Here is a 15,701-nt window from a genome sequence, read left to right as displayed (position 1 = left end):
TGTGCATAGAGCTGAAAAATAGGAGCAAGAAGCCAGAAACTTTGCGAAAGATTTTTCTCACTGTAGGGAAAACTTCAAAAAATTCTGCAGAAAAATAAGACGTGTTTTTACAAAACCAAAACAATAATGTAAACAGCAGAAACAAAGGAAAACAAACAAACAAAAAACACCCAGCATTCCCAGCAGTTGAAACTTAACAGAACAGTAGAAACACTATATGACTCCTGAAATACTGAAGAAAGTTTTTCTTTAATGTTGAAATAGATAGGAGAGTGATTGAAAGCTTGGGAGGAAAAGGATATTTTAGACTAACCCCAGACAGGAAATAAATTCTTTAAAAGAAATAAACTCAGTAAAGAAATGCATAAGAATGCAGAGCTAAGCTGTGCTATAGCAACCAGGAAATTTTATCAGCCAAACTGATTAATTTAACCAGAGCCACAAGAAATATCATACTCAGAAACACTCCACAACCTCCTCATTCCTCATATTTTCTACAAGCCCGCCATGGGTACAAAGACAGACAATCTCAATACTCAGAGCTGTTGCTATTAGCCCTCTACACAGAAGTTATTTGTAGACTTAACTTCCATTCTATCAGGAAGGATAGTCACAATCTAGCCTAAAAATTCCTTGAACGTACTGAAAAGATTTGATGAATGTTTGTAAATGCTTCAATCCTTATTTTCTTGTAAGATTGGCTGCTTGCTGTTATTAAGTCACAATGCACATACTTATTTGTCAAGTCCAAGGTCTTCATTTTTTTGCCAAACTTTTCTGATCTCATTAGCATCTCCTATCTGAGCAGGACTACTTTATGTTTTCACAAACTCCAAAAACTGTTGTCAAAATTACTCCCTTGCACATAAGTGTTCATTAAGATTTCTCAATTGGTTACAGTTATTGACTCATTAGGTATTTAAGTTTTCATCTATTCAAGAGGAACTTATTAGCACCCTGTGTGATCATAAACAATGATAAAATTCACCATAACATAACATCATAAAAAGTCCAGAACCCTCTTTGTAGGTGGTGCTAAGGGGTTTTAAAAAACTTATGTCATTGAAACCAACAACACACTATTATTAGTCAGTGATTCTTGGCTTAGGCCTGCAGATAATTGGCAATAAAAACAATACTTAACAAGGACGAAAGCAGAATGTGAAAAGTGAAAAAGCTCTTCTGGGTAAAATACAACGAGGAAGGAAAAAATATATAGATTAATTCAATCCAAAATGCCCTCATAACTTCATGAAAGAGAGAAGATATTTTAGAGGTGTTGTCTGGGTATACAAATTATACAGATGGGTGAAAAATGTAATCACCATTGTTCAAAACAAAAATCTTTAGGAACAGCTGTTATTCCTGTGTTTAGAGAACATTTCTCACTTCTCATCTGTAGAGAAAGCTGGTATCATATACTTAGTGAAAAAGATCTTACCTTACTCCTGCTCAAACAAGATCAGAGGTAAAGCTACGAGTCTTGTCCATACCCAAATTAATATTCTGAAATCTCTTAGTGATCCAGTTTACAACTTAGTACAGTGCTACCTGCTGTAAATGGCTCTGTCCTTTTTTGTGAATGTTGAACTGGATTTAGGTCAATAATTGAAAACACTGCCAGAAAGTCTCTGGAGTGGAAATTTCAACTAATAAATACTTGTTATTGATCTTGAACCATTGTCAATATTCTTTTCAGCATAACAGACAGCATATATTTAGCTTCCAGGAAACTTCAGGGTTGAATCCTGTTTAAAAGTTTGAGATTCAGAGTAATTATGGCAGAAATAAACACCTTTTAATAAGAATCTTGCTTGAAACAAAATTTGAATATTTACTTCAGTCTTTCAAAAAGCTTGAAAGAATTTGGAATCAGCATTTCGGCTCAGACCTATCTCTATTTTCACCAAAAATTTGCATAAATGTAAATATTAAAGATGAATACAGTTATAATTAAAAAAAGAACTGTTCTGTTATTTATAATGAGCATGTTGGATGTTAAAAAAAAAAAACACAAATGTTGTGTGCCTAAAGTAGTTTGGAACCCTCTTTTATATTGGTAGACATGCACTAAATTACTGATTACTCGAAGGTCTCCTTGAGTACCAAACCTACAAAGCAGAAAAAGCTGAGTCGTGCACAGAGCACGCACTGATGAAGTGACCAGAGTGTTCTTAACAAGCAAGTTTGGAATTAATACGAAAGCTTGCATTCACTTGGCTTTCAAAATAAAAACCTATCTTCTAGACATTTCATTGACCTTAGTCTATTTTTTCCATTAAGCTAGTAACAAGGTCTAGTACTCAATGAGTACTATGTGACACAGAGAACTTTGGTGTAATTAAATTTCTTTTTAGTTAAAGGCAGTATTTCCCATAAACTATGAAGTGACAGTCTCAAGGATGTACGCTTAGAGCACAAGGAATAAACTAGGATAATTTATTACTCTGATGAATTTTGACCATGTAGTAAGTTCATTTCCATTTGGTGCAAGAGATGTAAATACCCTCAATAACGTGGAAGGGTTTCAATAGCAAAATAGATCAGAAATATCACAAAGCTAATGCCATCTATAAGATACAGCTTTCTAGAACACAGCATATCTGAAAACTGCTGAAACACATACTACTAAAAGAAATCAGAAGTATTTGCATCTCCTTGTATTTCAAATCTTAACACTGAATTAAATATTTTATAGGAATATTTAATGTTCAGTATTATTATTAGCAGGAGTTTCTAATTATCAATAGAAATTAAATCTAGTTTTGGACAGAGAAAATATTCTTTTTATATGAGCAGGATTGCATTTAGTTACTTTATTGCAAGTGTTCACTTTATTTTTCTGTATATTTAGTCACATATTTTTCACATCAGCACGTTTCAGTGCTTATTTATAATAAGTTTGAATTACGTAGAGTCAGTTCTTTCCACTTATATGTGTGTTCCATATTAAAGAATAATACTACGGTCATTTCAATTTTTATTCTAATATCCTGCACAATTTGAAAATAACAATTTATAAAATACTAAATGAATTACACATCTTGAACTTAAGATGAACAATACTAAGGAAATAGAATTATGTACACTAAGTATCCATTTACTAACATTAAAAAATATATACTATATCATTCATCACTCCTGGAAATAACTCTACCAGAAGAAAAATCTGTCCTTACTGAAGCAAGCTGTAGATTTCAGTGAGGCAGCTTCCCACTCCTGAAGAGCAGTGGTCAAGGTTATACTTCAAGTTTCTTAGCACAGCTGTGTATGCAGTTTGATTCAATAGCTAAGCCCCATACAAAGCTAATAGAACGAGTCAACAGTTTCTTTTAGTAAATTCAGTGTGAGTTTTTCCAATTCACCTATTATGAAATGCTACTTCTACGTAAATTACTTAAATTTGAAGTTGGTCACATAGTACAAGTTACCTTTTTTTTTTTTTTTTTTTTTTTTTTGAAAACTCTGTGGCAAACACATTAAAATGAGATTAACAGGAATTCTGTGGTGCAGTCAAGTAGAAAATAGAGGAAAAAAATATTCAAATAATATAAGCCAGATCTCAGGCCATGCAATTCCTACCTTTGTGCCATATTTGTAACAGCATCCAAAAGTACTTCCCGCATGTTTTCATTTTCTCAGCTGAAGTCAGTGAAAGTTTTGCCCTTTTGGCTTCTGCAGCTTCAGTTTTAATCAAGTTGACTTCCAGTGTGCAAAGAGTCTTCTGTCACCTTTTCTTATTCTGTATGTGACAAAACCCACAGTTCCTAGAGTTTCAACTAAAATCTAAATTCAAGTGCATTTACAGTTCTTAATTTCCACAGGAATATAATTATTAATATTAAACAAATTTATAGGGAACTGCCATTTAAGAACTATCATTTATAATTAGCTGAGTTATTTTCTAGTTCACACCAAATACAAGATAAATAAAGGCTAACCACCAGTTTTCTAAATTGATACATTTAGAAATTCTCTCTTGCACATTGGCAGTGAAGCCTGTGGTTAAGTTATCCTGTTTTGCACTATTGATCAGTTCCTTTTTGTCATTCTGAAACAATCTTTCAATGCTGAAAGCAGATAATTTGAATTTATAAGTAGTAAAATCTGTGTGGTTTGAATAGGCCTAGATCTGCTTTACCCAGATGTCATCTTTACTGGCTTAGAAAGAGAGTCATTGTGATTCTGAATCATAAATCACAGTCCTGTTCAAAGTAGACCTACTATTTTGGGGGAGTACAACATCACTTCAACTGACATGGTAATAGGTAGTTTTAGATGTCAGCTCCGTTGTCCACTATTTAAAATAAAGCAACTCACACTGAAAAATTATTATTTTTTTTGTTCTCAACACATTGTAAATAAACCCAGAATGATACAAATGCTGAAAGGAGGCTACTTGTAACAGTTAGGTTTGAAATGCTGAAGTAAGAGCATGAAAATTACATTTTAGCAAGTGTTTGCTAGAGTATTTTTATGGGTATCCAAGGCAACGTGAAAAGCAAAAGGTCTAATAGAGAACCCCTGACATCAATAGAATCAAATCTTATTTAATGATGTGATTATGTATTACATTAAAAACAAAACAAAACAAACAAACAAAAAACCCACCAAAAACAACCCCAACACAAACAAAACCAGAACTTATGCTTAATTTTACTTTAATTTAGAGATTGAATTCTTGTCCAGTTGTGTAATGAAACTAAGACAGAGGAGTGGGCAGATAAATCCAAAAGCACAAATGAAAAAAAAAAAAAATTCCCTTGTCTCAGTAACCTGTGGTGGCTGCCATAACTAAATGGAAAACAGATTAAACAGCTCTTGTCATAGGTAGAGAGGAGGATGACCCTTGAAGCTTAATATTGTCCATTTCATTTGCATGCTGATGTATCAGAAAATACATGCTAGGTGAAAATTTATTATGAACAATGGAGGCAAAGACCACAGCAGCCTCCTGTGGTGCAGTGTGATGTCAATGCCTCAGTCCTTCCCCTCCTGCCTGCCTGCCCTCCTCTCAGTTCCTACTTTCATATTTTCAAAGGTTATGTACCAAATATCTGTTCTTCCTTTCTGGTCAGGATTTCCCCAGCTGCAATCAAGGCAAGCAGTATTTTCCTCCACTTCACCAAAACCATTCTTTGATATTTGAAGAACATGAATACAGATAATGTTTTTGAAGAGAAGCAGAAGAAAACTGTGCATTTGTATTACGACTATCAAGTCTCACAAACCATAGAAAGGATATACTGGTCAAAGAAACGTTTGGCTAAGATTTATCTAAATACAGCAACTCTTGCCAGTTATCTGTTTTTCACAAGAAACATCAATAATCCTTTAACAAATGAATAAGATTTGTTATAGTACAAATGGGAGGTTTTCTCTTAAATGATGAGATTTATTTATTACAGGGACATAAGGGTGAGATACATACATTTCTTCTTTATTAACTTTTAAATTCCTTGTTAAATTTGCCAAAGTGTTCCACTGTCTCTAACAATGACACTAATTTCACTAAATATTCTTCCAGTGCAAACTTACTCAATAAATAACTTATTTACAATATCTTACTAATCTTAATATAGCCATCAAGTTCTGAAATTATAGCAGAAAGAGACAAAAATTTGGCAGAAGTATTCAAATGTGATGTTTTAATTCCTAATACACTGTATGCATCTCCAACACTGTAAGCCTGCCTGGGCATAAATTTTCGATCACTTCAGAAAAATTCTGACTATTAGACTTATTCCATACAATGGTGTGGGCAATTCAAACTCTCTGCTGAATTGTTCCAAGATGTTTGGCCTTTAGGCAGAAATAACAGAAGTCTTTTGATTTGCACATCCTTTCACATGTCTGCTGTAAAAGATACAGTTTTAGAAACCTTTCAAGTGATCTTTCTTTGGAGCATCCAAGCAGCCATAATAAGACAGAAGATATCATCACCACACCACTGAGCAGCTGAAGCTATTACATAGTGTCTTGTGTTCGCCTGTTGAAATACAACATAGTTACTGTGACATAACTTTTTGTGATAAAGCCATGCTATACACCAGTTGGATATTAAATCAGCTAAGCAAGGTGGAAACTGTGCATTCTGGGGTTCAGATTAGACAAATATAAACTTCATCATACCCTCTTTATGTTTCTGACATCCTACATATATTATTAAAAATATAAATGGAATTTAGATAATATGATTAAAGACAGGAGTATTAAATTTTTGTATCTGATTGCATTTCCCTTTCTTCCTTAGACAGAAAGGCACAAAAATAATATGCAAACTTCCAGACAATAACTTGAGACTAGGAATCCTGACCAAAGACAAGGAATAACTGGATCAATTTTAATTCAGAAAGGGAAGAATATTGAGTGTTTGCAGAAGCCTCCAGTTTTCAGCCATTATGTTTATATTTTACCAAAGTTAACCTACAATACTTGTCTCCAATTGGCAAATCAATTGAATGCAACCCAAGCGTAGTGTGTTCAGTGTTTGAGCCCTGACTGATACATGTGTCACTCTGCTTTGCAGAGCTCTCAGAGCTCGTTAGAGTGAGCTACTGCAGGAATTAATGCTATGACCCCAAAACAGAACTTTAGTGTAGTTCAAATACTTAATACACATTCTTATTGTGTTATAAACATGAGGGATGGTACATACTCATGTAAGCATTCTTGCAAACATAACCTGCAAAATAATGAGAAGTAAAATGGTATGCAAATGCAAGGAAGATGGAATGATGTGTATTTTTCTTACATTTTCTTTTTGAACTTCAGTTTTAAACATTACCAAATTACAGTAATTTGGTCGTTATGAATAACATGTTACTGAACCACTTGTTTTTCTTAGGTTACATAACAATAACTGGAATTTTTGTTAACAAATTATCTAACACATTGGGTACTGTTCTTGTAAGTATACTACTAAACCATATACCTCATATTAATATGAAAAGATACTGCTTTGGATATTCATCTTTGGCTATTAAATTGTATTAATATCATGCAAGATATGAATAATAATAATCATGCATGCTTTCCATTCCCAATCACACTTAAGTCCCATCTCAAAGGAAAACTTGTTTTTAAATGCTAACCTGAATATTTTATTACTTCTATTAATTCCAACCACAAGATTAAAAATATATATATATATTCTATTTAACATCTGGAAGTGATTTCTGCAGAAGCTAAGACTATGTACTGTAATGTTATGGATTCCTCTCTTATGGTTCTACCATATTATACAGATGAGTTGCTTTTTTTTTTTCCTCCAAGTGATCATTGTTAACTACTCATAATTTATGTCATAAAGGAAATTACTGTAAACACCATATTATAAATTTAACATCTCTTCCAAAAGTCTAGTTACGTGAAAATACAAAAGTGAACATTCATCTTCATTTTTGAAAATAAGGTAATTGTAATATAACCTTGAACAGAACTTTCGAATACAGCATTTCTTAAAAAAGGAAGAAAAATAAGGACGTGTGATTTGCCATTAAGTTCTCAAAGATCTTTTCAACTACATCCTAGCAAACTTAAGTCTTCTCTCATTTTAGCCAGTAGCTGAAAAACCAGATGCTTTTACTTGTACTTGTTGTATTATTGTAATCCAAGAGAGTTACTTGCTGTTTAAAGTTTCTCACTGTCAAACTTGAATTACTGCATGAGCAGTATGGAATTGCTAATTTGAAATGAAATTTAGGCAAAATTCAGAATCTTTCCATTCCCAAAGTACCCTGAATAGATCTACTTCTTAATTTACTGATTTGAAGCTGATTTTTTTTAAAGCTGAAATACTTGAATTATATTTCAGTAATTCCATTTGATGTCTGAAAAGTTCATTTTGCTATACAAAAATATTATGCAAAGTGATGATAGACAATATGATATTTTCACTAAGCATTAAGAAAATGTATAGCGACACAATTCTCTTACAACCAGAGAAATGAAGGTTTGTTTTTTATTAATATCAATATGAAAAAATATCCCATGCAAATATTTGGCTATTGTCAGTGTTTTAAACAGAACCCTTCAAAATGCTCTGCCCTGTTAGTGAGGAGAAAACAAAAACAAAAACAACAAAAAACAAACAAACAAAAGAAACACCCAGAAAATTCAGTTATGTTTGTTGCATTAGTTTATGTTTAAAATATTGTATATGAAAACCAACCAGATTATTCTAATTGTGCTTTTCCTAGACTCAGTACTCCTTTTAGAGAACTTTTATGATATTATGGTATTCAGAGACTTCTTGTAGTTGCTTAGTACAGTTCAGGTAGTAATCTGCCAGTTAGAAAAAATAAAAACCACTGGATGAGTCAGTTCTAACCTTAGCAGAACCCGGGCATCCATATGAGGATTATGTTCTGGCTATGTATACGTTTGGATACATTAAAAAACAATGCGACTAACTGATCTCTTGCCTGATACACAGAGTCAAGGGGATAAACATTGTTGATAAAGGGCTGCTGATACTATTGAATGCTGAAGTCAGCAGACTGTGCCTTTTACAGAGGCAAATGCTCTATGGAGCACAGTATGCATGTAGTCTTGTCTATTCATCTCTATTCTACAAAATACTCTTAAGACCTTCTAGTGGACAGCAGTATTTCATAATCGATGAGATTGCTTAATCGAATTAATATAATCCATTAACAGTTATCACAAAAATCAGAAAACCACTGCTTCATATATGGAATAGACACCATTTGCACATCAGCTTTAAGAAATATTATGTTATGTGAGAATGATAGAAGACAACGTATACATAATTATTTCCAGGCTATGCAGCAGTAGGTAGAGGTTTTATTCTTCTTTTATCTTTTCATGAATCTGCCAGCAACATACAGACCAATGGTGCTTGCTGCCCAAAAGGAATCTTGCTAAAAGTCAAAAGGCCATAACCTGCAGTCAGTGCTCTGGTACTACCTTTCTTTTTCTTTTCTCTCCACATGGGGAGATTTCTGAACCCAGATACAGTCTCATTCCCAGTGTTCACTTGAAAATTTTGACAGAAATGCTCCACATGTTTTATGGTACATCATGCTTCAGATGAGATGATGCTGCAACCTTTAGAGATGTTACCCTTTTGCAGGTGACTTCGCTCTGTTAAACAGTACAAAAAAAAAAAAAAAAAAAAAAAAAAAAAGACGGTTATTTCTTCCTATCACTCTGAGAACAATCGAGGTGTGGTGTTGCTTAAGACTTAAAATTAATATGACAAACATACATACGTAGTGATGACCACTCTGAAATGAGCTTAGGTTTTTAAGATAAATGACAAAAGAGAAGTATGTTTTAGATTGTTTTCACTATAATTTCAAATGTACGTATACAATTTTGTAAACTTTCACACGGGTTCTGAATGAGTACATAAATTGTATTAGTTAAACATTGACAACAATATTTAAACATGGCCTCTCTCCCTGGAACTTTATTTGAAGTGTTATATTCTGCTTGTTTCAGTATTAAACTAAGTAATAACATCATATTAATATTTACCATGTGGGAATATATTTTATGTTCATACAGTATCTATTTTAATGAGGTTCGAGTCCTGTGTGCAGCCTCTAAGTTCTACTAAATACTAAAAAAAAAAAAAAAAAAAAAAGAAAAAAGAAAAAAAGGAATTTTGACTATATTAACTTTGTTTTTAGTAATCCATGGACTTAGTATCTCAATTGAAACAGCTGGCATTCTTATTTACTTATCAGCAAAAAATGAACGAGCAGATTGCTGTAATGAGATCTCATTACATTAAAACATCATTAAAGCTACAAAAGTTACTGTTATGTTTATGTTGTAACATAAAACATTTCAAAATCAAACCATGAACTAAACAATGCTCAGTAAAAAACACAAAATGAAGTACTTTCTGAGACACTTTAGTCAAGTAATGTCTTTTTCACTTTGAGGTTAGGAATCATTCTACCATAAAGGGCACTGTAGGAAACTTCACATTTTGTCACCTGTTTTTAATTTCTCACACCCTGAGGCTTCTCTCCACTCAGAAGGCACAATCTCAACACAAAGATTTCTTCCATTTTTCTGGTGGGCTATGAATAGCCACAATGACTTCATCACACTCCTGCAGAAAGTGGAAAAGACCATGGCCTTAGTACATCACTATACAGTCTTTAGTACAATTAACATTCTTTTGTGTACTACAATATCATTTCTCCAAGTCATCTCTGTACTTTTTTCTCCTGCTGTTCCTTCCCTGTATAACACATAAAGCGTGTCACCTTTTTGCTAAATATACAGATTAAATCACTGAGAGTTTTAATATCAAATATGTCTCTGTGCATTTCTGTGTAGCTTTTCATTGGTCTTTTTTCAGACACCTTTCTTCTTGCTGCTCCTTACAATTTTAGTGGGATCAATTTATATCCCTTATTATTTTCTTTCTCTATTAGAAGGTCCTTGAGTTTTCTGCTTTCAGACAATGAGCAGATTGATTCATGTCAGCCTGTTTTTGTTTTTTTTTTTTTTTTTTTTGCCTTCTTTCTAACTCATCAAAAATGCCAACCAAAGCCCAAATGCCCAGGTGCATTACAGTTAATACAGCTGAGATATTTCAAGTGAAATAAACAAGATAGATTTGGATACTAAATACTACATTGCCTGTAGTCAAGCTTCTCCACTGCTCCCAAAGGAGACCATGTCAAGAACCACATTGCTTGTGTGACTGCCTCTTTGGTTTTGCCTAGAAATACATAACATGTTCCTGGAATATGATATAACACAGAAACAATATTAGAAGTACTGGAAGGGAAAAGAAGAACCTAAAATAACCATACTTTCTTTTAATGCCCTCAAGTAATACTTAGAACAATAATATCTTCAATACCTGGACTTAAATTTTCTCATCTTGCACTTAGTTGTGATTTCCAATCACAAATTAGAATGAAGGAAAAGCCATGTTTTAACTATATGCCAGAGTAACTGCTTTTGTAGCATTCCCTGGCACAAAAAGCCGTCACAGATGGAAAGTAGAAAATTTTAGGGGAAAAGAAATACATTAGCTAGCTGTTATTTTCTACAATTCTTATAGCATAATTTTCAGAAATCTACTCTGTACCATAGAGAAAATTAATGTATTTGTGACTAAATTTAAGGCTTCAGCCATAAGAAAAGGAGTTTTAAAACTATGAGAGATTAGATACATATGTATTTTCTGTTCTTAATTTTTTCCATTCTCTCATTGGGCTATTCCAGCACTTCAGTATGTTACTGATATACCATACTGATATACCAGAATTATTATTGACTCCAGAAGATTAAAACTCCATATACCAGTGCTCATTGACCAGCAAGTTAGTGTCTCACTAGACTTTACGCAGGATAAACTTTGGTAGCAAGAGCTTTCTGTCCCTTAGAAAACCCAAATTCACCTTCAAGTAGAAATTTGTTCTTTTAATTATAAAAAGATTTTGCTTTCCTACTGTTCCAGGCATTTAATTATATTCTGTTTTACAACTATATTATGTAGTTATACTGTGTATATTAAATCTAAAAAAAAAAAACAAAAAACAAAAAAAAACCCCAAAAAAACAAAAACGCATCTGAGAATATGTCTATCATAGGATTCTTATTGAACCAGAAAAGCATGGAATGAAATTGGGATTAAAAAAATTTTTTTTAAACTTTAAAACGCCTTGAGTAGTAGTTAAACAATAACCTTCACCAAGAAGACTTGGACACACGCAAGGTATGTTGAAAGGTGGAAAAGGGGCCCCATAATAAAAAGTAAAAGGCTGACAGAAGGTTTCACAGTAACTGAGAATAGAGGGGGATAGAAGGGGATAGTTAGAGATAGTTTATAGAAGCAGGAATGTAGAGCTCATTAGAGAAGGAAGAATAGCAGACACTGGGTCTGGGATAGTGAGGGGGATGAAGGCCATGCTGATAAGGTTTGAGAACAACCCAGAGACATCTGGCAAGGAGGTGATTAGAAGTCCACAAAGCGAGACGAAACTAGTTTGGGGAATGCCCCCCTTCTCTGTCAGGAGTTTATGGCGAGGAAGGTCAGAAGCCTTCACGAAAAAAGACAACAAGTTCTTCAACCCATGACCCACTATGCACGTGCAACAGGGGAGGGTCTGCATACTTCGGGGGTATAATGAATATGTATCTGAATTACAGGAAACTATTGATTGTGTATTAGTTTGTCCTATATCTGTAGCATGATTTTTCCAGATGGTGTGCAAGCTTGGAGGAATTATCCCCCTTGCACCAGGGCTTCTGCGCAATTGCCAATAAAACATATCTTCTCTATATCCTTACAGCCTATAGGGTTTGATTTTCCACATGTCAATGTAAGCTCAATAGCATCTGATGCTTGTTTCAAATAGCAACTAGTACTTTAGAAGATAAGACCCAGCTTACTCAGAGAGCGGTTAGACACTGCAATGGCCTGCCCAGGGATGTGGTGGAGTCGCCATCCCTGGCAGTGTTCAAGAGGTGCCTGGATGAGGAGCTACAAGATATGGTTTAGTAGGTTGTGGTAGCACTGGTAATGGGAGGATGGTTGGACTAGATGATCTTGTAGGTCCTTTCCAACTTTATGATTCTATGATTCTATGATTATTCTTTTTTCACCCCCAACAGCACAAGGGTATAAGTGTTACAGTACATGCCTTGGGACGCAGCCTTATACCAAATAAATCATAGAGCAAGAAAGTTTGTTTTTAGCCATATGTTGATGTGACTAGTGAGGATTCTGAGTTCTGATTCTGAGTTTTCCACTTTCCAATTAGGAAGGAACGCTAGCAAATAAAGACATTCTGCTACTTTGGCTTTATTTAAATGACATAAAAGCATGCCCAACAGCTTTGCAATCCAGAGCTGATTAAGGTGTAAGAGTATTCCTCTAATATTAGCTCAATGTTTTAGTTGTTCTAGCTGAAGTTTTTTTTTTTAGTTGATTTTAAATGCTGGGCTTTAAACAGCTTTCAGCATTGTTTCTAAAAATGGAAGCATCTGAATTTTGCCCTGAAATTATCTTTAAAGGTCTTTCTTCTCCCTTTAAGTCAAAGTCCTATTTTTATGTGTTATTGAGAACTTCAAGTACATGGGTTACTATATGAAATTACAGATCACCCAGCTTAGTAATATCAATATTGATGGAAAAAGAAAAATTACTCAAGCAGGTAAAATGTATATAAGAACTGAAGAAGCACTAGTAAGAACATTATTATGAATCAAAAAAGCATACAAAAATATTTTAAAAATACTTTCCATGCAATCTTAAATTCTCCTAACTTAAGAGAGTGTCACTGAACTAAAGTCAGACTACATACAAAAAAAGGAAAGAATACATAGAAGCAAAGCTTTCTAGGATTAGAAATATGCATAAGCCATTAATCTTCAACAGTGACAACTTCAACAGTAACTATTATTTTTGTTGGCTCCTCTTGAACTTATTTAAAATTCATTATATTTTCCATGGCCAAAATAAAATCCACCTATGAGGAAGTCGATGGAAACTTCCCATTAGGTTCTTATGATATTTTGAATGACGGATTTTATTGGAGAATTTCTGTTCAAATTACTGTACAGCATCTGTTCCCTGGTCTCACTTGAGGCAGAAGCTGACTACTTACACTCTGTGAACCTTTGCTTCATGATCATTAATTTCACACAGCACTCCTCAGAGTTCTATTCCAATTCAAAACTTTTATCAGGGAAGTTTGTGCTCAGTGAAGCCAGGATCATGGCTGATTTTAGATCATTTATACCATATTCATTAAGAAATACATTAATAGCATTAGTTTTGTTCAGTCATGAGACTTTTTTTCCCCAAGAGCAGATTCTGTTTCATTTTGAAAAGCTTTAATAAAAAATTAGCATTGAATGTCACAGCATCCCTGATTAAACTTTTAGAGCAGTGTGTCAAATTCTTGGCAAAGTCTAAAACCTCCCCAATTTTCCAAAAGGGACTGGCATATAAATAACATTACCATTTATCACAAAGCTGCTGAAGTTTCATTGTCAGTGCAAAAGTAATCTCCTACTGGAGTCATTCTACGCTGTGTATATTGATACATTCAAGTACGGAGTAAATTTTAAGGTAAGCCTTAGAGTTCTGTTAACTTCTCAGTTTAAGGCCTAAAGTACTGCTTAGCATTAAATATCACATGCTAATTCTATAAAAATCAAGCTCTCAGATAAACAAAGACACCTTATCATTTATAGGTTCAGAAAAAATTGATCAGAATATCTTTTTTTTTTTTTCCCACGTTTACACCAGACAAACAAAATAGTGACAGCTAGCGTAGAAAAGGTAAGACTGTAATAATTTTCATTAATTTCTCTCTTGGACTTATGTTTTCACTTAAAAAAAAATCAGAAATTAGTTTTTGACAAAAAGACAAAAGAAAAATAATGTTATTAAAAAAAAAACAAACATTAGCAGTACAATAAGAAAGGGATTTGAATATAAAAATAAGCAGTTGTTAGAGAAAAAAATTCACTAAACCAACATACTTGAACTTTTGGACAGCATTTCTAGATCAAAAAAATATTCAGGCTCTTGAAGGGTAGATTTTCAGTCTTGTCACTGTCTTTAGTAGTAAAAGGATAGGCCAAAGATTTAATGATGTTTTTCTACTTACCCACTTCGATGCACCAAACAACAGAAGAGATCCTCTGAAGCAGAGACTCATAGTACATACAAACATATATGCTTGAAGATATGCAGAAGAATGAAATAATCATTACATCTTTAAATAACAAACAGAAAGGTTTTGGCACTAAGAATATCAACTCTCAATTACCATTTCCCCGAATAGAATCTAAATTTTACTGTCGAAGATGTAAAAGTAACATACAACATAACCCTTTATCAGCATTAAACTGCATAGTGTTCTTCTCTGAGCCTGAGGTAGGTATTTGTCCCTTGACCACAGCCACGTAAAAAAACACACTTAACTAAATTCTACTATATATATAGATCATATGTCAGCTTTAAAAATATGGTGTCTGTTTTTTTAAGTTAATATTATGTCATCAAGTGATTATCATCCCTTAACTTAGGAAATGCTTTGGAAGATAGCAGTCAAGTATATAAACATAATCAATAGAATTTACCTCTATGGTTCTAGTGCATTCTATCTTCAAATTGTTCATCTTTCATCTATTTGTTCACAGTTTAATTGCGTATTAGCTTTGTAATTGTCTCACTTTATGTGCATATAATGAAGACATGCAAAAAAACCTCTTACATAAAGCTATCTTTAATTTTAGTATAGTCAGAGAACATCTAGAGCCATTCTATGCCATAATTTTGCTTAGATTATATAATTATAAAAACATAAGTAAATGATCTATACATTTACATGTATAAATAATGTACAATATATATACAAAACATGTATATTTATAAATAAAACTATGATTGCATGTTACAAGAAAGAAAAGTAGTAGCAATAAATAACAAACCAGTAATGGCTATCAAGAAAACAAAGAACAAAAAGAGTTTATTAGCTTTATACACGTGAGACAAAACTCTGTATTAGATAATGTGGCAAAGGACTTGGATTTGATTTGACAAGAGATATGATGTTGGGAAAAAACAGCTGAAAAGATAGACAAGTGTGTGAGAAGATGGTGTTTCAAGTATCCAAATTTTAGACAGCAAAAAGGAAAAGAAAAGTTGCCCACAAGCATCTGGATATAAAGGGTGAAAGGATGGATTT

The 15,701-nt window shown here is 33.3% G+C and overlaps 1 long non-coding RNA gene across 1 annotated transcript; it reads right to left on the bottom strand.

The window, feature by feature from the left end:
• Nucleotides 1-7,520: 7,520 nt before the first annotated feature.
• Nucleotides 7,521-15,277, bottom strand: LOC104910634 (uncharacterized). Its single transcript, XR_793275.4, has 3 exons — nt 14,619-15,277; nt 9,972-10,090; nt 7,521-9,108 (listed from the first exon to the last, which is right to left on the bottom strand). It is a non-coding gene; the product is annotated as an uncharacterized LOC104910634 (long non-coding RNA).
• Nucleotides 15,278-15,701: the final 424 nt, after the last annotated feature.

This window comes from Meleagris gallopavo, chromosome 4 (genome assembly GCF_905368555.1).
Source record: "Meleagris gallopavo chromosome 4, MGAL_WU_HG_1.1, whole genome shotgun sequence".
Lineage (NCBI taxonomy): Eukaryota > Metazoa > Chordata > Aves > Galliformes > Phasianidae > Meleagris > Meleagris gallopavo.
Note: the sequence above shows the minus strand (reverse complement) of the source record. Positions and strands in the feature narration are given on the sequence as shown.